The sequence below is a fragment of the Podarcis bocagei genome, assembly GCF_964188305.1.
Source record: "Podarcis bocagei genome assembly, chromosome: 10".
Lineage (NCBI taxonomy): Eukaryota > Metazoa > Chordata > Lepidosauria > Squamata > Lacertidae > Podarcis > Podarcis bocagei.
In genome coordinates, this window is record NC_138135.1 from 28,115,851 (window position 1) to 28,142,598 (window position 26,748).

General features: G+C 43.7%; 1 long non-coding RNA gene across 3 annotated transcripts in view; it reads left to right on the top strand.

The window, feature by feature from the left end:
- Positions 1-26,748, top strand: part of LOC308596044 — a 75,406-nt gene that overhangs the window by 46,015 nt on the left and 2,643 nt on the right. For 2 of the 3 annotated variants that reach the window (XR_014012281.1, XR_014012283.1), the window contains exons 2-4: positions 13,418-13,544; positions 14,971-15,059; positions 21,430-21,994. This is a non-coding gene — a long non-coding RNA (uncharacterized lncRNA). Of the gene's footprint in view, positions 1-13,417; positions 13,545-14,970; positions 15,060-21,429; positions 21,995-24,075; positions 25,014-26,748 lie in introns of those variants that run through there. The other variant, XR_014012282.1, reaches the window with a different exon arrangement.

Sequence of the window (26,748 nt, forward strand, 5' to 3'; positions counted from 1 at the left end):
CTATTCATTCTGAAAGAAATCAGCCCTGAGTGCTCACTGGAAGAACAGATCATGAAGCTGAGGCTCCAATACTTTGGCCACCTCATGAGAAGAGAAGACTCCCTGGAAAAGACCCTGATGCTGGGAAAGAGGGAGGGCACAAGGAGAAGGGGATGACATAAGACAAGATGGTTGGATAGTGTTCTCGAAGCTACCAGCATGAGTTTGACCAAACTGCGGGAGGCAGTGGAAGACAGGAGTGCCTGGTGTGCTCTGGTCCATAGGGTCACGAAGAGTCGGACACGACTAAACGACTAAACAACAACAACATACATTCCTGTAGGACAAGTGGTGCAGTGATAAAACAGTTAGCACATTTGCAAAGCTAAGCAGGGTCCTGCAAATATAGTTTGGTTGAAGAACTACATTGCAAAATTTGAATGAGAATGAATGGCTGTGTTTCAGTTGTCATAATTGTTTTGGAAAGTGCAGATTTGGGAGACTCTGTTTTAAATTAGCACTGAAACTAATTTCTCCCCCATCGCTATTCCCAGGTACACGCAGGTAGAATTGTAGCCTTGACTGTGCTCAGGACTGTATCTCAAAATTCCCTAATGGAAAAAGTGTCTGAGCCTTTGACACTGACTAGTCAATGTACAGTGGTACCTCCGGTTACATACACTTCAGGTTACAGACTCCGCTAACCCAGAAATAGTGCTTCAGGTTAAGAACTTTGCTTCAAGCATAAGAACAGAAATCGGGCTCCGGCGGCACAGCAGCAACAGGAGGCCCCATTAGCTAAAGTGGTGCTTCAGGTTAAGAACAGTTTCAGGTTAAGTACGGACCTCCAGAACAAATTAAGTACTTAACCTGAGGTACCACTGTACACTTGAACCTCTCTCAGTCCTGTATCTTCCTGTTGGGGTATAGCATACCAGTTGAATTTCTGCCTGGCCTGCTGCTGCTATTCAGAGCAATATATTTTCTGTAACATTTGTGTGTGAGTGACCCAGGAGAAATCACCACAGAAGTTGCAACCTGAAGTGATTATTCCAACACCCAGCAACTTTGAACCACATCTGCATAGCAGATCACAGCTACAACAACATTTTTCTGGCTCCGTTCTGTACTGTGCTGCAGAGAGAACTCCCACTTAGTCGATTCCATAACCTCACTGGAAACTGGAGGTGTGACCAGACATCCCTTATGGTCCTCTGAGGAGGAGAAAGGAAGACGGTTCAACATCTGCTCCTCAGCGGAGGAACCAGAATGGCTCAAGTGTGCAATTCAGCCCATCTAGCTGACCCAGAAACAAAATCGCATGTCAGCATTTGCAATATTGTAAATCACAGTTAACAGCTTGAAATAGTGTAAGAGATACTAAACACAAAGATCGGTCTATAGCTAAGTGATCCTCAGGATACCTGTTGATACTCTGCTATTCATTTTTCTGGCAGGGGCAGACGGCGGACAGCTTTCATCACCAAAAGTAAACTTTCTGGAATACTGTTATCTCAGCATTTTTAAAATAACATGCATACACATGCCCACAGATGGATTTTTTTAAATAAAAAAACCCACCGTTGTAAGTAGTCAGCCAAGCCTTTAATAAATGTGGCAATTGTAGATTTCCACAGGTGCACAGCAGACAACAGTGGCTGATGATCCCTCTATTCCTATTTCGAATTACTTGAGGTTAGTCCCCCTGCTCATTTAATCGCCAATCATAGAACTGTCAAATTGCAAGGGACCTTGTGCGTCATCTAGTCTAACCCTCTGCAATGCAGGAATCTCAATTAAAGTATCCATGACAGGTGATCCTGTGAGGTGGGTTTGGCTAAGAGGCAGTGACTGGCCCCAAGGTCACCCAGTGAGCTTCATGGTTGAGTTGGGATTTGAACCCTGGTCTCCCAATCCATACCCCTGCCCTCGCCCTGTCAACTGCCTGCTGCATAAAACTGTGATGCAGAACCTGTGGTCCTCTGTATGTAATTGGACACCAACTCCCATCAGCCCAGCCGGCATGGTGAATGGTCAGGGATGATGGAAGTTGTAGTCTAACACGTGGAAGGCGATAGGCTCCCCGCTCAGGCTGTAGGATATAAAAGCAATCAATTGTCTTCTGAACCAAAGAACTGCAAAGGTTGGGGTCTTCTCTTCATGTGAATCACATATGTTAGATACTTAATAAGAGGCTATAACCCTTGCTCCACTGGAGGCGCCTTTGCTGAACCCAAAATTATTTTAGCACGCCTTTTGGGGAGCAGGGGCATTGCGTGTTCAGACCCAGAAACCTTCCCCCTAAATAAATTCACACTTGACTCAAATTTTGGTTTGGCTTTTTTGGCAGAATTTAGGCCACAACTTTATTGATTACAGAAAGTGGCTGGTTGCATAGGCTCTGGTTTGACTAGCTCCCTGCCATGCAAGTAGCGCTGACCCAGGGTTCCAGCATAGGTCAGCCAAGGGTGAACACCTGGATAAGCGGAAAGCCGGGAACAGGCTATCTCCACAACCCAAATGCCCCCCTGGACTCAGGCACGGGCACAACCCCCTCTCAGGGGTCGACCAAACCATCGAGTCCCTGGATTCCTTTAACGGAATACCCTTCACATAGGGATGGCGAGAGCGTTCTCCCATCCCTATCATCTGAACCAGAGCCTATCCGCAACCTTACAAGTTGTGACAATTTGCTACGCAGCAGGCAAAACCCAAATGGCAACAGCCAATCAGCCATGTGGGGAAAATTCCTACCATGCCCCTGTCCCAACGACAGACGACACATGACGGCATAGCAAGGTCAGACGCAAAGCCCTAAAAGTAGGGAGAGGTGGGCGGGTGTTCCGAATGCACGAGCCGAAAGAGGAAGCTCTGGGTCACGTGCATGGGCATAAATAGGTCCCTTGAACCGTTTGGACTGTGTCCCATTGGCCAGATTGTACCCAACTTTGAGGGACCCACCAATTGGGTGTTGTGGCTGACCAATCGTACCCACCCACAACACAGGGTCTCGGTTTTCCAGGTCTCACTGCAATACATGCCCTCTTTAAGTGAGGACCCAATTTGCAAAAACTGGAGTGAGCATGTTAGAGAACAGCTAAGGATTCTCCCCCCACCCCCCACCCCACACACACACTTCCCCAGTGAAGCTGCATGCAGATTATGGTGTGTGTGAAAGCTGACAGCACAGTAATCTAGCTGGGAGGTCTCATTTGCATTTCTAATCATGTGCGCTGCTAAGTAGGTCCCAGGGGTGTTCAGGAGTTTCCCACACGGAAGTAGTCTTAGAATTACAGCCGCTTTTTCTCAAAGACTCACCTCTGAGTGGCTAGTGCTCTTTGTTCTGGTCTGTGCATGTACTATTGCTAGTGAACTAAACCACCCACATACCAGATCGGCTGCAACAGATAGCCCATTGGGGAGGGGACGACTTAATGACCCACCCACCCGCTCGCTCTCTGACGACACCTTTGGGGTCAGCAGAATCCTTTCTCTGGGTCTGAGGGCAGGTGCAAGAACACGGGGTGGTCTTTTTACCACCCCCTGGCCACACAGAGTTAATATAGCTAGATTACATTCAGGAGATAGCATAGGGGCCGGAGTAATGGGCTTGGCAGGAAGAGATCCATACTGAAATCTCTGCTTGATCATAATGAAGCTCAGTGGGTGGCCTTGGGCAAATCCATAAGGCTCTGCTTAAACCTGCCTGAGAGCTCCTATAGATTGTGAAACTAACACAGAGATTGTATCATTAGCTTGCATTACCATTATCTGGAGATATATCAGGAGATGAGATTTGGGATTAATAAAACCAACACATGCTATCCCATAGAGCTGTTATTAATATCCTATCCAATGAGGGAGGCAACACTGTCTGTATCAATCAATCAATCGCCACATTTTTAAGTATACTGCTATTGAAAAGTTGCTGTTAATGTACTTGCTATTTGATTAGGAAAAACTCAGGGAAAGGGGCAGATCTTACACACACACACACACACACACACACACACACACACACACACACCATTCCTGGAAACTCTAAGATAATATTCACGGTTCGATCACATACCAGGAAAGTCAGGTTACTCTGTTGTAGTTGATGGCGAGGGTCTTGCACAACAAGCCTGCCTCCCCAGATGATCAGACTTTTTGTAATAATGACAGCAAACGTGAAAGGCAGTGGAAAGCATGGTGAAAGCACTTAGTGATGACACAGTCTAGCCTAACCTCCCAGCAAACAAATCAGAATAAATATGTTTATTATATAGCCAACATCACTCTACTTGTCCCACAAACAAATAAGGATGAATGCTCAATAAACAGGCCATCTTGAAGTGACCATAGTCTAACCTCCTTGTCATCTTAGTGCAAGCAAATCAGGATGAATACAAAATATATCATGGAGTTGGAAGGGACCTCAACAATCTGCTCAAAACACCTGCTGATGCGGGGAATCCTCTCCTATGGTATCCATGATTAAGTGATCAAAAATCTCTAATGAAGAAGAGTCTACCACCTTCTGTAGCAGTCTGTCTTGACTGCTGAACAGCTCATACCATGTAATGGTAGGAATATACAGCATTAAGGTTTCTGAAGCTACAGTCCTATACACTCTTTCCTGGGTCAGATCCCATTAAATTCACTTAGACGCATAGGAAGACGCTGAGTTAAATACATTCCTTTGTTTGATGTCAGCCTGCTTTCGATGGAGCTGCTTCTATTTCTAATGGCTCTGGCTGTGCGTAGCCACTGTTTGCTGTCCCAGGTGGAAGAAAACACCCAGATGTGTATTGTCCTGCTCTTTTGCTTGACCTTCCTGGATTACAATGCCCCAGGGCTAGTTCACAGCCAAGTCTTCCTAGAAGTATCCAGCCAAGTTTCTTGTTAACTGGTCTTGACTCATGGAGCTAATGAAAGCAGCACCTCTCTTGTAAGCAAGCAGAGTGGGTTGGGAGTTCTAACCCAGAAACCATTGAGTCCTGCGATTGCTCTCCTGTAGCCTATAAACTGCTTGCTTCTTGGGTCACTCAGCAAGCGATCGTATTAGGTTACTTAATCCAGAAAAAAAATACATGTGATTGTGGGATGTTACCACCAACCAGGGGCAGCCAATGCAGTGGTCTTCATGTGTTGGATTAGAGCTCCCTGACCATTGACCATGCTGGCTGGAGCTGATGTGTTCAACATCTGCAATCTGCTCCATTGGCTCTTCTTGCCAGAGGCATTCTGCAGACCGTGCAGTCAGGCCTGCATAGCACAGCACAGGCCATAGTTCTTACATGCATCTATAGATCATGTCATTGCTGTACAATGTATGGCTCACAGTTGAGTTTTGATCTACATCTGCATGTGGGTTACCACTGTGGGTTTTAACTTGTGATGGCTCATTCTTATGGGCAAGTCACCGCTTGAAGCTGAGCAACAAATTTGCACATTTGACTCAGCCCCAAACATGAAATACACCTTGTGTGCACGTCTCTTGCACAATTCCCATTCATTTCAATAGTGCATGCACCAAAGAACCTCTCCATATATTGTGTCCAGATTCATTTGTCCGAAGGGCAGCACAAGGCCTCCCAATACATTTTGTTGCCTGAGGCAAAAGAAAAGATGGTGTAGCACCCACCAGTCCCAGATACAGAAGCTGCTTGGACTGGCCATTGACTCTTACCTCAGTGCTGGTGCTGGAACAGTATCCTCTGCTGCGCCTGAGGAAGCAGGCTAGCTTAAAATAATAATAATAATAATAATAATAATAATAATAATAATAATAATAATAATAATAATGCTGCAGTAATATTGCTGTTGTTGATGATAATACTTTTTTATTCTTACAACTCTGTTAACCACTCTGGGAACATAAATTTCTGTTGAAGGTGTGCGACATAAATTTTGTAAGTAAGCAATAAACAACACCTCAGCCGCAAGTCCATTCCACATTCTTGTGACAGTACAGTATGCGTCCCCTGAGGAAAAGTTACAAGGAGACGGGAGAGCATTGTGGCTCATTATGGTCCCTCATGTCTTTTGAACCTCTCCATGTCCAGGCAAGTGGCATCAGAGACTGACTCAGAGCTTTGTACTTTGTTCCAGGACAGCATTTATTCTTTTAAGAAAGGCGGGGGGGTCTAAGCATCCCAGAACATGAAAGGACTGAAAGAGAGGCGTGGGGTGTTTCTGCCAAGCTTTGAAAGCATTAATGCAGCAGGCCCCAAAAGCCACCTGAAAACCGACTTCCGGTCGGCGCCAGCGCTAATGGCGGTCCTTTTTCCGAGCTCCGGAGAAGGACTGCCCTGCGAGTTCGGGTCTGCCCCGCTACGGCAAGCGGGGGACCCCTAAAATCACAGGCGCGGAAGCCTGTGAACGAGGAGATTCGGTGGGCACCAAAAGCGCCCCCCCTTTACCGCAGAAAGAGCCTTTTTAAAGGCTTTGGAACGACATCGGGGGAGCGCGGTGCTGAGAATCGCTACCCAGCCCGCAGGGTGAAGCCGCGTCGCTATTAGTGGAGAGCGCCGATTCCTTCCTGTAAATTACGGACAGAAAAAACCCGTGAGTAAAACGGAACTTTTATTTGGATCTAAAATTTGGAGATTTGGTTGAAAGCGGGGAGGTCAAAATCAAGGAAGTCTGCCTCCCCCCGACTGCATGAAAGTGAAAGCAACGGAACTCTAAAGCTGCATCCGTTAAAGACTTTGTTTTTATTTAATCAAACCTGACATTTGGACTTTAGATCTTCCCTCTAGCTAGCAGGGCAGAGGGGAGGCAAAAGAGACTTTGGCAACTGCATGATTTATTTAAAAGAAAAATCTTCTGCTGCCTCAGCTGTTTAAGAGCATGAAACGGTCTGCCTTTTAGGACAATAGGACACTGAACTGACTTTTCCCTGTGAAAGTTACATTGTGATACAAAGTTTCTGCATTGACTGGATACAGTACATCAGAGTAAGTTGAGACAGTATCTACTGGGAAATTGTGGCAATTTGCAGTTACAAGTCTCCAGCCACACTTGCTTTAATTTTTCTCTTTCTCCCTTTCCTACGTATTTGGATATTCTCTTTGCCTTTGTATCTGGACATTTTATATTTGGCCATTTTGATTTGCTCCCCCTAGAGGGTAAAGTAAAGGTTGGCCCAGCCTAAGACAGTGGAATTTTCCAGTGGGGAACAGCTCCCGTGGTAAACGACCTTGACATGAGTGGCTCACAAGAAGAGATAGTCACAAGAGCCAAGACCAAACAACAACAACAGCACCAGCTGCAGCAACAACAGCTAAAGAAAAGAGGCTCAATCACAGGCGTAACTGCCGGACTTGCAGGAATAACAGGACAAGAAAAAGTGACAGCTGTCTCTATGGAAGCCGTGACAGAAGCCCTGCTCAAGATAAATCAATCCCTGGAGTCTCTGACAAAACAGACTTCAGAAAATACACAAAAATTAACAGAAATATCAGCAAGACTAGACCAGAACACAGAATCTATAAACAAATTGGTTGAGGAAAATTCTACCACACGTAAAATTGCTGAAGAAGCGAGAGCTATCGCTGGAGAGACACAAGAGAATTTAGAACCGATTGCCAAGAAGGTCCATGAGCACGACGCAACTTTGGCTCTGTGGGAATTACAGAGAAAAGAGAGAAATTTGAAATTGAGATTGATTCCAGAGAACGAAAGTGACAACCTTGCGGAGTTTTTAACACAGGAGTTTGCTGATTGCTGGGATCTGGAGGAAGACGAATTTAAAATTACAACAGCCTTCAGATTGGGCAAAAAGCAGGATAGAAAGACCCCGAGAGACTGTCTGATTACACTTAGATCTAAGGAAGAAAGAGACAAAATACTAGGACTACACTTTGAAAGGCCTTGCAAATTGGAAACTCAGCTGTACAGATTTTTAAAGACATTCCAAAATATATTCTGGATTTGAGAAGCTTTTATAAGGACTTAGCTCTTTTGTTAAAGAAAAACTCCATCCGCTTCAGGTGGGAATTCCCACAGGGACTGTCTTTTGATTACAAAGGAAAGAAGGTGAAAATAAAGACTATTAAAGACAAAGACAAATTTTTGGAAAGAAATCAAGAGGACCTGCAGAAGGGGACTGTGGACCCAATTGCAGAACAGAGGAGAGCATTAGACATTCTGAATCTCTCACTTGGACATAAACCACCACCATCAGAGGAAGAGCAACAACTTGGAGCTGTTGGAGGAGTGTCAGAGAAATAACAAAATGGCTCTGCAATTTCTTAGCTGGAATTGTAATGGGCTCAATGGGCCTTTGAAGAGAAGACAAGTTTTTCACATTTTGAACAGAGAACAATTGGACTTGATATGTCTACAAGAAACCCACATAACCAGAGCTCACAGGAGATTACTTACAAACAAAAGACTAGGACAAGAATTTATCTCATCAGACAAAGTAAAAAAAAGAGGAGTTGTGATATATGTAAAAGAGAAATGGGCCCCAAAAATGATGTTTAAAGATGAGCAAGGGAGATATTTGGCAGTGGAGATACAAGTACAAGGAGAAAAACTTTTAGTTGTTGGAATCTACGCACCAAATGAAGGTAAATCTGACTTCTTCAAGAGACTTCATGAAACTCTGACGGACTATTTGGATTACAATATGATAATTATGGGAGACATGAATGGTGTGGTCTCCACCAACATGGACAAGGCACAAAGACTAACAGTTACCAAGGAAGGGAGACTTCCTAGGACCTTTTTTGAAATGACGGAAAACATGGACTTGATAGATATATGGAGAACAAGGAACCCTCTGGAGAGAGAGGGAACCTTTTTCTCCCAAGCAATGATGACCTGGACCAGAATTGATCAAATCTGGATTACTAGTGGCATGGCTCCAAAGATTAAGAAGGTAGAAATCTGCCCAAAAACTTGCTCCGACCATAACGCCGGGAAGATGGAAATGAAACTTACAACAACTGGTCAATTTAGATGGAGAATGAATGACACCCTCTTTCGAGACAAGGAGATCCTTATGAAGGCCCAAAAAACTTTAAAAGACTATTTTGAAATAAATTTGAGGGCTGACGTGGAGAAAAGAGTGATCTGGGACGCAAGCAAAGCGGTGATGCGAGGTTTCTTGATTCAACAAAACTCAATAAAGAGGAAAAAACAAAATGAGAAAAAAGAAAAGATTTTGGAAAAGATAAAGGAAGGAGAGAAAAAATTAAGAGTAAAACCAAAGTCCCAGGAGATCTTAAGAGAGATTAAGTTATATCAAACACAATATATGGAATTGATGAACCAAGAGATTGAATGGAAGATAAAGCAAATGAAACAAAAGACATTTGAATCAGCAAATAAATGTGGCAAACTTCTGGCATGGCAATTGAAGAAAAGGCAGAAATTAAATACAGTTACAAGCCTAGAAGTGGATGGAAAGAATATATCTAAACCTAATGAAATTAGAAATTGCTTCTTGAGTTATTTTAAAAAACTTTATACTCAAGGCCCGCAAAATGAAGAAGATATAGACAAATTCCTTGATAAATATGGATTACAAAAAATCTCTCATCAAAGCAAGATGGATCTGAACCAGAGAATAACAGAACAAGAGATAGAGGCTGCCATTCAGAATATGCAATTGGGCAAATCTCCAGGACCAGATGGACTGACTTCCAGATACTACAAATCGTTGAAGGAATGGTTGATTCAACCACTAAAAGAAGTCTGTAATGAGATCCTTGAGGGAAAAAAGGCACCTGAATCGTGGAAAGAAGCATATATTTCACTCATACCAAAGACAGAGACTGAAAAGACTCAACTGAAGAACTACCGCCCAATATCACTACTTAATGTGGATTTCCAAGCAAAACCTCTGGCGCAGTTACTGTACGGGGCGCAAATCTGGACGGGGATCCATTGCTCCAGTCTCGAAACTGTCCAGTCCAAATTTCTAAGGCAGATACTCGGTGTCCCCTCCTGTGTTCCAAACGCAGCATTACGACTCGAGGCCTGCCTTCCATCTGTGGAAACTCGGACCTGGCAGAGAACATTTAATTATTGGCTTCGTCTTAATCTGAATCCTCCTGGTCTACTGCCGCTAGTAATGCAAGACCCTCACAAAAGCAAGTGGTTTAAAACTGTGCAGCAAAAACTCCTTACATGCGGTCTGCACTCACAGTCCCTACTATCAATGGGCCTCATTAAAGCAAAGAGTCTAATAGGCCAGCGCCTGAAAGACATTGAACGACAAAACAACCTGACTATCTTAAAGAAACTGTGCCCATGGTATACCTATTTTCCCCCTTCTCATTTTGATTCTCCAGCTTCATATTTGTCAAAACTAACCATCCCAAAATACAGACGTGCCTTTACATTGGCTAGATGGGATGTTCTTCCCTCTGCTGTACTCGAAGGTCGTTACCAAAAGACTCCATTTGAAAAACGACTCTGCCCATGTGGAGATGGTAACACGGAAACAGTGTCCCACGTCCTTCTTACTTGCCCCCTTTATAAAGACCTAAGGAATGAGATTATTACTCCACTCATTCTCTCCAACCCCGGCCGTTCACCAGACATTACACTGTATTTTCTATTATCTGATACGGATAGTCAGATAACAGAGAAGGTCGCGAGGTACATCGAGAGAGCTGCGAAATTGAGGGCCACCATCTGAGTGACAGACCTGTTCACCCGACGGACCTCCTTTTGCCTGTTCTTTTCTTCCTTTTATCCCTATTCTCACTTTTAACTCTTGTACAGCTGTGGCCTGTTGGCTTTGCTAATAAAGTTTTGAATTTGAATTTGAATGTGGATTACAAAATTTTTGCAGACATTTTGGCAAAAAGATTTTAAAAAGTGCTGATGGAAAAGATTCATAAGAACCAAGCAGGCTTTCTCCCAAAAAGACACCTAGCAGACAATGTAAGGAATATAATAGATATTTTGGAAAAGCTAGAGGTGAATATAAATACTAAAGCAGTACTGATTTTTGTGGACGCGGAGAAAGCCTTTGACAATATTTCTTGGAGCTTTATGACAAAGAATCTTCATGGGATGGGGGTAGGCCAAGGTTTTGAGAATGGTATGGCTGCAATATATTCTGAACAAAAAGCTAAATTGATTGTAAATAATGTAGTAACTGAGGAACTTAAGATAGAAAAAGGAACACGACAGGGGTGCCCAATTTCCCCATTACTCTTCATTTCAGTTCTGGAGGTGTTGCTGAATATGATTAGGAATGACCAGCAGGTTAAAGGAGTGCAGGTCGGAGCTAAACATTATAAGTTAAGAGCATTTGCAGATGACCTAGTACTGACTTTGCAAGAGCCAAACACTAGTACGAAAAAGGTCCTAGAAATAATCCAACAGTTTGGCCAGGTAGCTGGATTTAAGTTGAATAAACAAAAAACCAAAGTTTTAGGAAAAAATTTAACAGATACGGAAAAAGAGAAATTCCAAGAGGAGACAGGGTTGACGGTGGTCAAGAAGGTGAAATACCTAGGGGTTTATTTGACATCTAAAAATGTGAATTTGTATAAGGATAACTATGAAAAATGTTGGTCAGAGATTAAAAAAGATCTAGAAATATGGTCAAATTTGAAATTGTCAATGTTAGGCCGAATTGCAGTGATTAAAATGAATGTATTGCCTAGAATGTTATTTTTGTTTCAGACCTTGCAGATTCTTGATAAGATGGAATGTTTCAAGAGGTGGCAGAAAGATATTTCGAAATTTGTCTGGCAGGGCAAAAAGCCCAGAATCAAATTTAAAATATTGACAGACGCTAAAGAAAGAGGGGGTTTTGCCCTGCCGGACTTAAAATTGTACTATGAGGCAGCAGCTTTTTGCTGGCTGAAAGAATGGATGCTCCTCGAGAACACAGACATTTTGGATCTGGAAGGTTTTAACAATGCTTTCGGTTGGCATGCATATCTATGGTATGACAAAATCAAGCTGCATAGTGCCTTTAAAAATCACATTGTTAGAAAAGCATTGTTCAATGTTTGGATAAGATATAAAGATCTGTTGGAAAACAAAACCCCTAGATGGGTATCACCAGTGGAGGCCAAGGCAGTGAAGAAACTCAATATGGAGGTCGGATGGCCGAAGTATTGGGAAATTTTGGAACAGGATGGAGATAAGTTGAAATTACAAAGTCATGAGAAATTGAAACATAAAGTACAAAATTGGTTTCAATATCATCAAATAATGGAGTTTTTCAAACAGGACAGGAAAATTGGCTTTCAGATGGAAAAATCAAAACTAGAGACTGAATTGTTAGAACCCAATACTAAGAATTTATCCAGAATGTATAACTTGTTGCTGAAATGGAATACACAGGACGAAACAGTCAAATCGGCTATGATTAAGTGGGCACAGGATGTTGGTCATAACATTATGTCAGCTGACTGGGAATGGTTATGGAACACCGGTATTAAATTCACGGCATGTAATGCCTTAAAGGAAAACATTATGAAAATGGTCTATAGGTGGTACATGACCCCAGTCAAGCTGGCAAAAATTTATCATTTGCCCGATAACAAATGTTGGAAATGTAAAGAGACTGAAGGTACCTTCTATCACCTTTGGTGGACATGCCCGAAGATTAAGGCTTTCTGGGAAATGATCTATAATGAAATGAAAAAGGTACTTAAATGTACTTTTCCTAAAAAACCAGAGGCCTTTCTCTTGGGCATTGTCGGCCAATTGGTGTCAAAGAGGGATAGAATTTTTTTTATGTACGCTACAACAGCAGCAAGAATACTCATCGCAAAGTATTGGAAGACACAAGATCTACCCACTCTGGAAGAATGGCAGATGAAAGTGATGGACTATATGACATTGGCCGAGATGACAGGCAGAATCCGTGACCAAGGAAAAGAGACGGCGGAAGAAGAATGGAGAAAATTCAAAAGTTATCTTAAGGACTATTATAAACTTAATGAATGTTAGAGTGTTGTGGTTCTCAGGAACAAAGGGATACAGTGATATAAGGTCAGAATACAGAGATGACTAAGATGACAGAGGTTGGAAAGTAACAATTGGGAGTTGCTATAAAATTATGGACATTGGGATGCAGAAAGGGGGGGTATGGGGAAGTCCCAGAAAAGAGGTTTATGAAAATATGTTATGAAATTATACATGTATGTTTGTCTTTTTAAGTGTTTGTTTGTTTTCTAAAATTTTGTAAAACCAATAAAAAATTTATAAAAAAAAAAAAAGCCACCTGAAAACCGCAGTGGGAGACTTGTATGGCTTTGCTGAGGAAACAGGATTTGGTTCTACAGAATTCATGAGCGTCTTACGTGGGCTGGAAGCAGAACATGCAGTTTCCATATCACCTGTGCACATATTTCTTGCACACATGTCCAGCTGTGGGGAACTCTATGGGAAGATTCTTGAGGGGAAATCAATGTGAGACCACACAAGTAGAGTTGCCACTGAGTTAGGTTTTGTTTTGTTTCTAATGCAGGATGCAACCATGAAGATGGCCATTCATCCAGCTGCACCGGAAGGAGAAATGAAACAGCAAGGCCCCCTTCGTGGACTGAGCTGGCAGAAGGGGTGGGGCAGAAATTCAGCTCAGTTCCCGTTTAAAAGTATACTTACTTAATTCACACTTCATGAAACAATATGAAGACCAAAACACAGCCATTGTTTGGATTCTCCAAATTTTGAACTCCAGTCGAGGAATGTGTACAAAAAAATGCATTTATGACTGTAGAACATGCATGCAAATCTATCTATTGGTGAAAATAACATCAAAAATGCATTCTATCAGAGAAAAATGCTTGCATAAAAATGCATATATTTTGAGAAATCCAAACTTAAACACGGTGAATTTTCATGAGGACTTAAAAACAAATCATGAACTGATGGGATTGGAAAAATGAGACCCTGAGAGAAACTGAAATGGACAGATTTGCCCATCGCTAGCTGAAACCAAACACACTTTGGCTTCTCCTCTCTCAGAACTGTCTCCCCAGGGGTGATTCCACTTGGTAACAAATATGTAACATGATGTCAGGATGAATGGCACCCAAATTGGCAGATCTTCCTCTTCCTGAACACTTCCTTTTATGCCCTGTCTCTTCCATTGTAAGCCATTATTTTAACTTGTACACCACCTGCCCTAGACCTACATTCCTTCCAATAGGAGATCAACCCATCTGGGAACTGCAGTTTTCTTGTCATGGCAAAGTGAGAGATATTCCCAGCTGTGGCTCAACTCAGGGCACCCAGAGCTCGTCTCCGGTTTTCATAATCCACTTCCTGCTTCCATAACACTGTGAACAGCTTTCTTCCTTTATGGGAGATGGAAACAGGGGACCTTACATAACCTTGATGAGGGAAACAACTAGCCCTGTTCCCTTGCCATAGCAATTGTTTTCAAGTTGATAATCCAGGAAATACACGTCCTCTCTATTTACTCAGAAAAGAATTAATGGCCCTTGGTTTTTTTGATGGCATCCTCCCACACCTCACTGTTGCAACGGAAAGCAGACACAACCAGGCTGCTAGAATACTTAGGCAGCGCTCTATGACTTCAGCACTGTGTGCCATGCGCGATGGTTGCTAATGAGACCTAATAATTCTCTCATTGTTATTCTAACACGGTGCAGCAGGACAAGTGAGCCTGTAAACAGAGATCCAACAAAAATAAAACCATTATAATCACAGCCTGGGTTGTAAATCACAGGCTAGGGTGTTCTGCTGTGGTTTGACTCCAAGCCAGGGAATAGTCAAATAATCAAACTGCAGATGGTACGGCAGCAAATCGACTTACATTTAAACAGTGGCAAGGCTCCAAACGACAGGCGGAAAAATGCTTTGCACGATACAGGAATTCTCCCACCTCCCCACTTCTTGTTAACTAGGTCTATAAAATAACCAGACATGTTAACCAATAATAGTGTTATTCCTTGCAAGTGCGTGTGCCAACCCAGGTTCAGGGGCTCGGCCGATCCTGTTACAAGCACCGCTAAAGAGCTGCCATACTAATAATAATTAACATTTCATTTCCAGGCAACTGAAAGGGTTTCTTCCCTCCACCCTCTGGAAAGATGAATTCCTGGTGTGAGGAACATCCAAGTGGTTTGGCAGTTTTACAAAAGGTGAAGGCAGAATTCTAGCTTTGCCATATTGTTTGTTTGTTTGTTTGTTTGTTTTTGTATGTATATCCCACCCGTCCTCCCGAAGGAGTCCAGGGTGGCAAACAGATGCATAATTTTAAAACAAAGGAAAGCAAAAACATTATAAAACACTTAAAACATTCTAAAAACAATTACAGTGAAAAACATCTAAAAGCAGTCAACAGTGATTTCGGGGTTGCCAGAAACAGTCACCAAATGTCTGGGTAGGCAGGGGGTTTTTCCACATTTCTCTGGAAAGTTAATAATGACGGAGACAGGCGCATTCCCCTAGGAAAGGCATCACAACTGGAGAGGTATCACTGAAAAGGCTCTGTGACAGGTGAATGCCAACCTGGAAAAATAATATTAGAATGCACAGTAGTTTTTTAAACCTCTAAAAGTTTAAAAAGAGAAGCATTATTTGGATTTCCATGAATTACCCTATGGTTGCCAGGGCAACAAAGGAACTGACCCTCACAAAATGGGTGGTAGCTGAACTGGACCTAGGATTGCTTTAAAGACATTTTTCTTTAAGAGTCCTCTACCTTTGTAATAACAGTTTAGCATAATTTAGAGCCCTTCTCTGATTTGGAACACTAGTCAGCCTTCTTTCTTAGAAGCTGGTAATTTGTGGACCTGTCCAAAGGTCACGTAAGGCTGTTGGAGTAGACCAGGGGTCACCAACCTTTGGGGGCTTCTGGGCACCTTTGCAAACTGGAGGAGCAACAACCATACACACCCACTCTCCTCTCCCCCTGCCTCCCACTAGCAATCGGGCTTGAGGAAACCCCTTCTGTTGTGATGAACCTAAAAGGAACAGCAGCTGGACCATGGCAAGGGCAAAGCTGTTCAGACACACCAGAAAGAGCTAACCTGGTGGTCCTGCCAGTGCATCTGTACAGCACCAATTTAACTGCCAAAATTCCCAGGTACTCTGCAGCAATGCCAGCATCAAGAAGGCGATACCACCCAACCCTGCTATGCTGCTCTTGCTCTCTGGTGCAGTGTTCGAAATTAGCCAGGCACCAGGTCATTTCGCACTTGGCTTTCAACCACTTGTGACCACGTGAAGATGCCTGGGTACCAGGATGGTGCCTGACATCTTCCCCATCTGAGGATCCTTGGATCTGGCCTGTTTTCCCACACTAGCAACACACCCTGTAGAATTCTATTGGTTATATTTTATCTGCACAATCGGAATGAATTTGTGGAACCAAATGGCTTTTTCTGTGCAGCTGGAACAGGAGCGAAAGCAGTCAGCATTAAGAAAAAGAGGTCGGAACAGGACAATATATCTGTGTACTGTCCCTGGATCAAGTGATTTTTCCTCTTTAGGTTCTCAAAGCTCTTAACCTAGCTCAAGGTTGTCATCTGAACTAGCCAGATGTCTAATGGAGAATCAATCACAGCCATCATTTGAGAAAGAAGTCTTTAGAGTCATCTCACCCCAAAAGGGCAACTAGATACAGTGGTACCTCGGGTTACAGACACTTCAGGTTACAGACTCCGCTAACCCAGAAATAGTACCTCGGGTTAAGAACTTTGCTTCAGGATGAGAACAGAAATGGTGTGGCGGCAGTGGGAGGCCCCCTTGGCTAAAGTGGTACCTCAGTTTAAGAACAGTTTCAGGTTAAGAACGGATCTCCAGAACGAATTAAGTTCTTAACCTGAGGTACCACTGTATTCCATTTTGGAAAATGTAACCTTGGTTTAAAGAGCCATTTGGGGCCTAGCTTATCTATCTGAGTTTCTAACACTGCTCCAGTCATAGGCTAACACTCTAACCGCTACACCACATTGACACACATGTTAAAAGTACTTGGACCTCTTGCATTGCACCTGAGACTAAATTCTTTCCTCTGGAGACTGAGAAGCTTACAGCCCTGAAACCATGGTTGAGGTCTAGAATCCCAGAAACTTAAGTTGGAGCTGTTCAGATAGATCCTGTATGGGGAAACAGCAGGTCTCACTTTAACAACAAAAGCAACCTTGCCGCCGTGCGTCAGATCCATGGGTTGGGAAAACCAGGCAGGATGTTGAATTGCACAGGGACCTTCTTAGGGATCAGTACAGATGTTCATCAAAGAATGCCAGATTGGAATCTCAAAGAGAAAAGTTGGTGCTTGCTGCTTCTTTAGAATCAGGAACTATTTTGGTGTGTGTTTGGATATACCAGAAGCTTTTGCTGCTGCACATTGCAGACCCTCCAAGTGTCCCTATTTTCCAGGTACGTCCCTGATTTAGAGAAGCCGTCCTAGTTTCTGATTTGATCCTGGAATGTCCCACTTTTCCTTAGGATGTCCCTATTTTCATTGGAGAAATGCTGGAGGGTGTGGAGTTATCCGACCCCCAAGCTGTGGGAAGAAAATCCTGTATAGGGAAGTTTGTTTAATGTTTTATTGTGTTTTTATATATGCTAGAAGCTGCTGAGAGTGACTGGTGCAACCCAGTAAGATACGTGAGGTATAAATAGTAAAATTATCATTATGGAATGGGACGTCCCTATTTTCATCAGAGAAATGTTGGAGGGTATGACATTGATGACATTAGTATGGATATTTCTCCTTCAGGGAAAAGAACATTTCTATTTATTTCTCTGCCAATCAAAGGTAAATGAAATGGATGGATTGCCTTGGCTCTGTTGAGCATGCCTCTCCAAACTGTCATGTAAGGTGATAGGGGAGTTGTGAAACACAGGGATCAAACACATACATGCTTAGAACTGCCACAAAGGAATCCCTTTAAGCATCTTATACCTTCACTCCCTTCCCCACCTCTCCCAAGCTCCCAGCAATATTTAGAAGCTTCCTGTCAGTCATTTTGTGGTTTAAAAGGAAGCAACCCCCCACCCCCAGTCATTCGGCAAGCAAACATCATGTAAACACTTTCCCTTAAAGCTTTAACTAGTAAAAGCCTAAGGACCATACCAGCAATTTCTTCATTTTGTTTAAAAGAGAGACAGAGAGAAACTTGTGTTTTTGATTTAGAGAAGCCAATGTTAAAAAAAACACACAAAAATACCGACTCCCAGATTGAGCTGCAAATTATAATTCTTGAAACAGGTTCTAAACAAAATAATCATTTTACTAAGAAGCCAGGTTTTTGCTAAAATCCTGAAGAACTGATGTTAATTGTGTCACAACCTGTTTCTGGAAAGAGGAGCTGATAAAAGGAAGAAGGAAGGAAGGAAGGAAGGAAGGAAGGAAGGAAGGAAGGAAGGAAGGAAGGAAGGAAGGAAGGAAGGAAGGAAGGAAAAAGAAAGAAAGAAAGAAAGAATCAGTCTATTTATTTACCCAGCCTTCACCAACACAGGCACTGAGGTATAAATAAAAAGAAAGGAATTACACCACATTCAATTTTAGCAAGTAGAGGGGTATGGTGTCTACTGGCTCATCAGTTACAATTTGATCCATATGCTCACACTTAGTTAACCTTATGGGATTGTCCAGATTTGAATATGGGCAGGGTCAGAGTTTCCTGTGGAAGAAATTGGTGGGACATGGGATATATACATTAGATCGATGTTTACAGAAATGTGTACGTTAGAAGAAAGTGTGCATTAAAATGAATATATTAGTGAAAATAGCGTGTAAAAAGTAAATTACATTGAGAAAATTTGCTTGCAAAAATGTGAGCAAAGGAATCTTCCTTGGATTTCAGATCAGATGGAGAAGTAAGGTAAAAAGAAATAAAAAATCTTATCACTTGATAGTACCATACTGATACCTGAATTACCAATTGGTAATCAGAATATTAGCAGAGACATCACCTTGCCTTGCCAACAAAAGTCCATATAGTTAAAGCTATGGTTTTTCCAGTAGTGATGTATGGAAGTGAGAGCTGGACCATAAAGAAGGCTGATCGCTGAAGAATTGATGCTTTTGAATTATGGTGCTGGAGGAGACTCTTGAGAGTCCCATGGACTGCAAGAAGATCAAACCTATCCATTCTGAAGGAAATCAGCCCTGAGTGCTCACTGGAAGGACAGATCCTGAAGCTGAGGCTCCAATACTTTGGCCACCTCCGGAGAAGAGAAGACTCCCAGATGTTGGGAAAGATTGAGGGCACAAGGAGAAGGGAATGACAGAGAACAAGATGGTTGGACAGTGTTCTCGAAGCTACGATGAGTTTGACCAAACTGCAGGAAGCAGTGGAAGACAGGAGTGCCTGGCGTGCTCTGGTCCACGGGTTCACGAAGAGTTCGACATGACTAAACGACTAAACAACAACAACAATCAGAATATTGTGGTAAATTACCACTTGGTAAATCCATTCTGCCAGAATCCACGGCCATCAGGGGTTTAGGGAAGCACTTCTAGTTCATTCACTGGACAGCCTTGATGCCTGGCATCTATCCCCCCCCCCCCCATGAAGCACTGGGCACTCCTGCCCCAAGTGCGGAAGCTGCTGTCTGGACAAGTCCTTATTCCTGCTTCCTTTAAGAGGGACATTATGTTCCATACAAGATGGTAAACTCCCTGAGTTATTTAAAAACAAAAAAACCTCTCCAATATAACATTAGACGGAAGCAAACTTTACACAGGAAAGCATAGATTTTAAATTATTACACCGGCTTGTACACTTCCAATATTTCCTCTCTGCTGGATTGAAACTGACACATGTTCTCCAGACTTTTTTTTTTTTTTTTAAGAACACCATTCTTTCAGCCTTAGATTTACGGTAAATCAGTGTTGCTCAGAGGAAACTAGCAGAGAAACCTCTGTTTCCTTTGATGCATTCCTAAGTCTCTTACTTGGAGAACAAAATTGGTCTGGTATGTGATTCAAGCCAGCTTCCTCTGGTTGCCAGCCAAAAGATAAAAGCAGCACAACCTTGCATCGTGGAGATGTTGTGCTTTATGTTACAAGATGAAGGCCATTTTTCTTGCTGCCCTGTGTACAGTCATTAGATCAAAATTAATTGGAATCTCTTATCAGGCACAAAAGTGAGGAAGAATCTCTGGCTTCCACATTTGTGTTCTGTGGTGCCAAATCAAAGAGTATCAATGAGCTGTTGGACCTAGAAGTCTTCGGGCCACTCTTTTTCTCTCAGCCTATCCTACTGTCAGGGACGCAGGTGGCGCTGTGGGTTAAACCATAGAGCCTAGGACTTGCCGATCAGAAGGTCTGCGGTTCGAATCCCCGTGACGGGGTGAGCTCCCATTGCTCGGTCCCTGCTCCTGCCAACCTAACAGTTCGAAAGCACATCAAGTGCAAGTAGATAAATAGGTACCGCTCCGGCGGGAAGGTAAATGGCATTTCCATGCGCTGCTCTGGTTCGCCAGAAGCGGCTTAGTCATGCTGGCCACATGACCCGGAAGCTGTATGCCGGCTCCCTCGGCCAATAAAGCGAGATGAGCACCGCAACCCCAGAGTCGGTCACGACTGGACCTAATGGTCAGGGGTCCCTTTACCTTTTTTATCCTACTGTCAGAAGGAATCTGTGTGTAGGGCACACATGTGATGAACCACGGAACTGCAGGTGGCAGCCTTCTCAGTTGTTGCTGGTTTGTTTCCGGGCCCAATCCAGGTTTCATTTTATTTATATCCCACATTTTTAATGAGCAAACAATACAAATTAGACCATGGCAATAAAATCTAAAACCATGCAATAAAATGTAAGTGGTTTTGATCTCCAAAGCCAGTTTTGAGATATGAGACTAAGCTGTCTGGTCTGGTCTTGGAGCCCACTAGGCAAGGCTGGTCTTGTTTCAGTACCAAGGATAGCTCCTAGTGAGCCACTTGCTCTGACAAAGGTTGGAAGCGAACAGATGCCCTTTGAGCTTTTGTCACCTCTCCTACATTCTGCCCCTTTTGGAGAACTAGTCTCTTAAAATGTTGGCCTGAAGACAAGCATCATCAAGCATCCAAGACAGGGAAATCTAGACATAATTGCTGAGGATCCATCTTATTATTGCCATTTCCCTCAAATTGTTAAAATTGCATGGTTGATTTCAAACAAATGGCTTCAGGGCTGCACCTAAGCAACTAGAAATTATGCCTTGGCCGCAGAACAAATGTCAGTAACCCAAACCTACAAGAGAATAGAAGTTGACTGGTTCTGTGTATTGACAACTTCCATATATAATGATGTGGGTTTGGCTTCTAAAACAAGTTAACCACTGCAACACGGTCTTCTGACAACACAAGAGATAGTTCAGAAAAAGTATATTTCAGGCACGTTCTTTAAGTAGATAGCAAAAAGAGGGAGGCGGGAGGCCTGCTGCATCAGACTTAACAGATTTATTGTGGCAAATGTTTCTGCGGCTTTCGTCCAGGAAGGTTGATGCCGCTATAAATCTGATAAATCTTTACAGTAACACAATATTTTTTTCCTGTGTTTGTTGTAATAGACTAACTCGGCTACATTTCTGGAATTCGTTGATTAAGTACATACTTACTCAGCAAGTGCAAGAAGCAAAGAATCCCAGTTATGGTGCCATGTCTTCTGTTTATCTCCCATGCGGAAGGTCTTCAATCTTCTGCTGTCATTGCAATTACAGATGAGTATGTTCTCTGAATATGATTTAGCTCCGTAACTGAGGCTGAAATGCCAACCCACATACCTGTGAGTAGACCTTGTTGAATTCAGTGGGGTTTGCTTCTAAGCAGACATGGTTAGGACTGCAGTCATATGCACATCCAAACATTCTTAGTCATTAGTGTGCTTCTCCTTAAGCCAGCAGACTTAAAGGAGGAACAACATTGCAGAGGCAGAGAAGGTGAAGTCATGTTGCATCTGCTGGCATGGCATTGCATCTTACCCATTACGTCTTATGATGAATGTACAGTGGTACCTTGGGTTACATACGCTTCAGGTTAAAGACTCCGCTAACCCAGAAATATTACCTCAGGTTAAGAACTTTGCTTCAGGATGAGAACAGAAATCGTGCTCCGGCAGCGCGGCTGCAGCAGGAGGCCCCATTAGCTAAAGTGGTGCTTCAGGTTAAGAATAGTTTCCAGGTTAAGAACAGACCTCCGGAACGAAGTACTTAACCCAAGGTACCACTGTATACAGCATTATTTGAGTTTTCTCTTTTTTAATTTTTTTAAATTTTTATTGGTTTAAATATAAGCAAGAATAAACAGAAGTAGTTATCCCTTTCTGCCACATCCTTGTTAAGAAAAAGAAACATTTCTCCCAAGGTGGGCAAGCATAGCGAGTGGATGCCAGTTCTCTGTGTCATCAATAGAAAAGGATGTGAATGGATCCTAAATTTCAATAACATTGTCCGAGTCCTGGGTGTTATTTAGCACCTTTATGTGTTTAGTCAATTTCTCCATCAGGGCTGTCATCCAGACCTTTTGCCTCCTCTGTGCGAGATGAAGATGGTCCAAACTTTCCCAGTTCTGTGGAGCTGTCTGGCCACTGCCAGTAGGAATGTTATGAGTCCTTTATGCTGTAAGTCAGGGGTAGGCAACCTAAGGCCTGGGGGCCGGATGCGGCCCAATCGCCTTCTCAATCCGGCCCGCGGACAGTCCGGGAATCAGCATGTTTTTACATGAGTAGAATGTATCCTTTTATTTAAAATCATCTCTGGGTTCTTTGTGGGGCATAGGAATTCGTTCATTTTTTTAAAAAATTCAAAATATAGTCCGGCCCACCACATGGTCTGAGGGACAGTGGACCGGCCCAAGGCTGAAAAAGGTTGCTGACCCCTGCTGTAAATCGTAGAATTTTAGAGTTGGGAGGGACCAAAGGGTCATCTAGTCCAACCCCCTGCAAGGCAGATATCTCAGCTAAAGCATCCATGACAGGCAGCCATCTAACCTCTGCTTAAAAACCTCCAAGAAAGGAGAGTCCACAACCTCCTGTGATGGCCTGGGATTCCGAGTCTGAGAGTGAACCGGAAGAATCCCAGCCGGCACAGGAGTCCCCGCCTCCAGGGCCGGCTGAACTGGGGCAAGGCCTAGATGCTGAGGAGCCTGCACCTGTGCCAGATCCTCAGGGGCAGGCACCAGGTGAGACCATTCTGGCCCCAGAGGTGCTGGAGGACTCAGTGGCTACAGGTGAGCCTCCCCCGGGGCCCAGTAACCCTTCGGCCTCTCCTGAACTGCAGAGGCTTAGGGCAGAGAGGCGAAGGGAACTGGTCTCTCCCAGGACTGCTCGCCTTAAGGCCAGGAGAGGCAGGGCTCCTGGGGGCCGGGGCCGCCCCCGGCCTTAGAAGAAGATAAAGGCCAGGCAGCCCGGTCCCAGGTTGCGGGAGCAACGTCGTTGTGGAGTACCTGCTTTACCCAGACCTAGATCTGCACTCCCAGTGTGCCTGTTCCTCGCCCGGCTTCCTGCTCCTGACTCTCCGGTGTTCCTGTTCCTCGCCCGGCTGCCTGCTGCTGACCCACCAGTGTTCCTGTTCCCCGCCTGGCTCCCTGCTTCTGCTCTACCAGCGTTCCTGCTCCCCCGCCCGGCTCCCTGTTTCGGACCTCGCGTCTCATCTAGTGATCGTCTACCCTGCTAGAGACTCTGGACTAAACTTCGGCTACGGTATTAGTAACTCCCCCCCCCCCGGGACCAGCACACCTCCTGAGGGAGACAGTTCCACTGTCAAACAGCTCTTACTGTCTGAAAGTTCTTCCATACGGTTAGTCAGAATCTCCTTCTGGTCCTCATGGGAAATGTTCAGCATAGCTAACTGTGGTAAGCTTTGAACTGTTAGTTGTATGATAAGACTTATATTATATTCTAAATATTATATTCCAAAATTCCTCTATTCTATCCCAAGTCCACTACATATGATACATAGTACCCCCTCCAACAGAGAGGAGAGGAGGTTGAATTGGTCCGGTTACATCCCAGAGATGTAAGGTGCCATTTTAGGCAACAAGTTAACGCCACTTTCTTGATTTTTAATTGAGGAATCAATTTTTCTCAATCAAGTTAGTGGATGTAACCAGCAATTCTGAATGTGATATATATTTAATACTAAGCTTCTAAAACTTAAAAGAAGAAAATGGTGTGTGACCATCCTTTTCTGGGTGCTGCATTCGTTTATGTATTTCAGATGCCCCACAGGCACAGGAAATACCTGATGAGGAAGAGAAAACTCATCAGCACCAGCAGAGGAGCACCAGCAGCAAAGCAAACTACAAGAGGCCAGCCATGGATAACTGAATGAGAGCAGCGCCTCAGCTGCATTCACTGACAGGCATTGAAGGGAAGGAAGAGGTCACAAAGCTCAGCAGGGGGCAGATGGTGTGGCTGAGGGAATAGGAAATTTAGAAAGGTTTGCCAGAATCTAAAGGGTGAGGGAGCTAAGCAGTGAGATTTGGGAACCTCAGGTTTGAGGCAGGTGGAAGGGCACACATGCATATAGTAAATACGTTTTTTGTTCGAGATACCAAAACACTAATGAGTGCCTCTACTCTAGGAAGCCACATTTGAAAATGTTGTTTGATAACTGGTTAAAAATCCCCACCAAAAAAACTAAACTCTGCCTGTCTTTGAAAGCACTGTCTGCAATAACATCTAAAAAAAAATAAGTGGGGCAGGGGGTGTTGGGTGGGTTTTTCTTCTTCCAATTCACCCCGCTGCAACTACCAAAGCAAACTGAGATGACCTTTAAACAATCGTTTGCTTTTGCTCCACTGGATCCAAACAAAAGCTTTCTATTTCATATGCAAGTCTATGCAGCTGTAGATATTTCTATGGGGAAAGGTTAAGACATTTAGTGACCTTTGCAATGGATGACCTAATTGAAGAACCACCACAGCCTCTTCCTTTCTTTCTCTTCTCTCTCTCTCTCTCTCTCTCTCTCTCTCTCTCTCTCTCTCTCTCTCTTTTTGTTATTCCAGAGAAGGAACCAAAATGCTAGCTTTGTGGAAATTACTGGGATGCACTGAGCAGCTCTGGACTATTTAACTAACAAAATCTAGTCATTAATTAAAGTAATTGCACAATGTAAGCCTTGGGTGTGTTCATTGCAAAGCTGATCAACTTAAGGTAAGCACAATCTTGGTCAATCCATTTTTCTTTTTAGGGGATATTTGCCTTGGAAGAAACCAACAAGGTAATTTACAGGCACCCACCCTACCATTCTGCCTTCTGGGAATTGCATCTCTGTGGGCAATGGCTTAGGAATCTCAGTGGCCTCCCACACAGAAACTACCCAGCTTCTTTGGGGTGTGGGATGAGAAAGGGCACCATATTTCAAAAGGACTGTAGGTCTGTGGTAAAAGTGTAATACACACATGCACACATACCCATTGGAAGCATAAGCTGTTCAGTTGCATGGATTTGTCACCAAGTTCACAATTCAGTTCTGTGTTCCTGATAATAATGTGGTAGATCTTCAGCTAGGCTCAGTGTCAGGGACTGGAATTGTTGGGTAGCTACCAAGGGTCTCCAGAAGAGCCAACAGCTGACCCCAAATGGTGGTCACATCTGTTTAGACCTGGAGTTGCTCTCAGTGCCACTGTTTGTCTTCTCCAAGCAATGGCAGCTGCCATTTTAATTTCCCCACAATGCAATTTAAGCCCAGACGGAGCATCATATTGGAGCAATGCTACATGGAAACTCTGAGACATTGTGGCAAGATTAGCTGATGGGTACCTCTACCTGAAACCCAATGCTAGTCAGAATGGACAATATCAGGTGTGATGGACCCATAGTCTGACCCAGCGGTAGGCAACCTAAGGCCCGGGGGCCAGATGCGGCCCAACCACCTTCTCAGTCAGGTCTGCGGACAGTCTGGGGAATCAGCGTGTTTTTACATTAGAATGTGCCCTTTTATTTAAAATGCATCTCTGGGTTATTTGTGGGGCATAGGAATTTGTTCATCCCCCCCCCAAAAAAATATATATATTCCGGCCCACCACATGGTCTGTGGGACAGTGGACCGGCCCACGGCTTAAAAAGGTTGCTGACCCCTCTGACCTGATACACCAGCTTCCTAAGCCCCTCCCATCACACAGCTATCCTACCTTGGGTATATTTATTGCATTATAGAAAACCATTCCAAGAGTTAAATCAACCAATTGTGGTCCCCATTTTGGATCAAAGTTCTGCTCTTTTACTGTATAAAATGTAAATTGTGACGAGTGAAGTCTTCCATATATCTAGTATTTGTTGGCAGAAAGGACAGAAGTAGTGTAGTTATAGGTTAAAACTATTGCATGGGGAAGGACAGTACTTCAGTGGTAGAGGAACTGCTTTCCAGGCAAAAGGTATCCCTGGTATCTTTCCAGGCAAAAGGTATCTTTCCAGGCAAAAGGTATCTTTCCAGGCAAAAGGTATCCCTGGTATCCCTGCCAAGGAGTGTGGTGGAGTCTCCTTCTTTGGAGGTCTTTAAGCAGAGACTTGACAACCATATGTCAGGAGTGCTCTGATGGTGTTTCCTGCTTGGCAGGGGGTTGGACTCGATGGCCCTTGTGGTCTCTTCCAACTCTATGATTCTATGATTCTATGATCTCTAGATTGGGCTAGAGAGGTCAAGGCCTGGTGGGGAGGAGAGACTGGAAAAATTGGGGGGAAAGGTAAAGGACCCCTGACAGTTAAGTCCAGTTGTGAATGACTCTGGGGTGTGGCGCTCATCTCGCTTTACTGGCCGAGGGACCCGACGTTTGTCCGCAGACAGTTTTTCCGGGTCATGTGGCCAGCATGACTAAGCCGCTTCTGGCGAAAGCAGAGCAATGCGCAGAAACACCGTTTACCTTCCTGCTGGAGTGGTACCTACCTA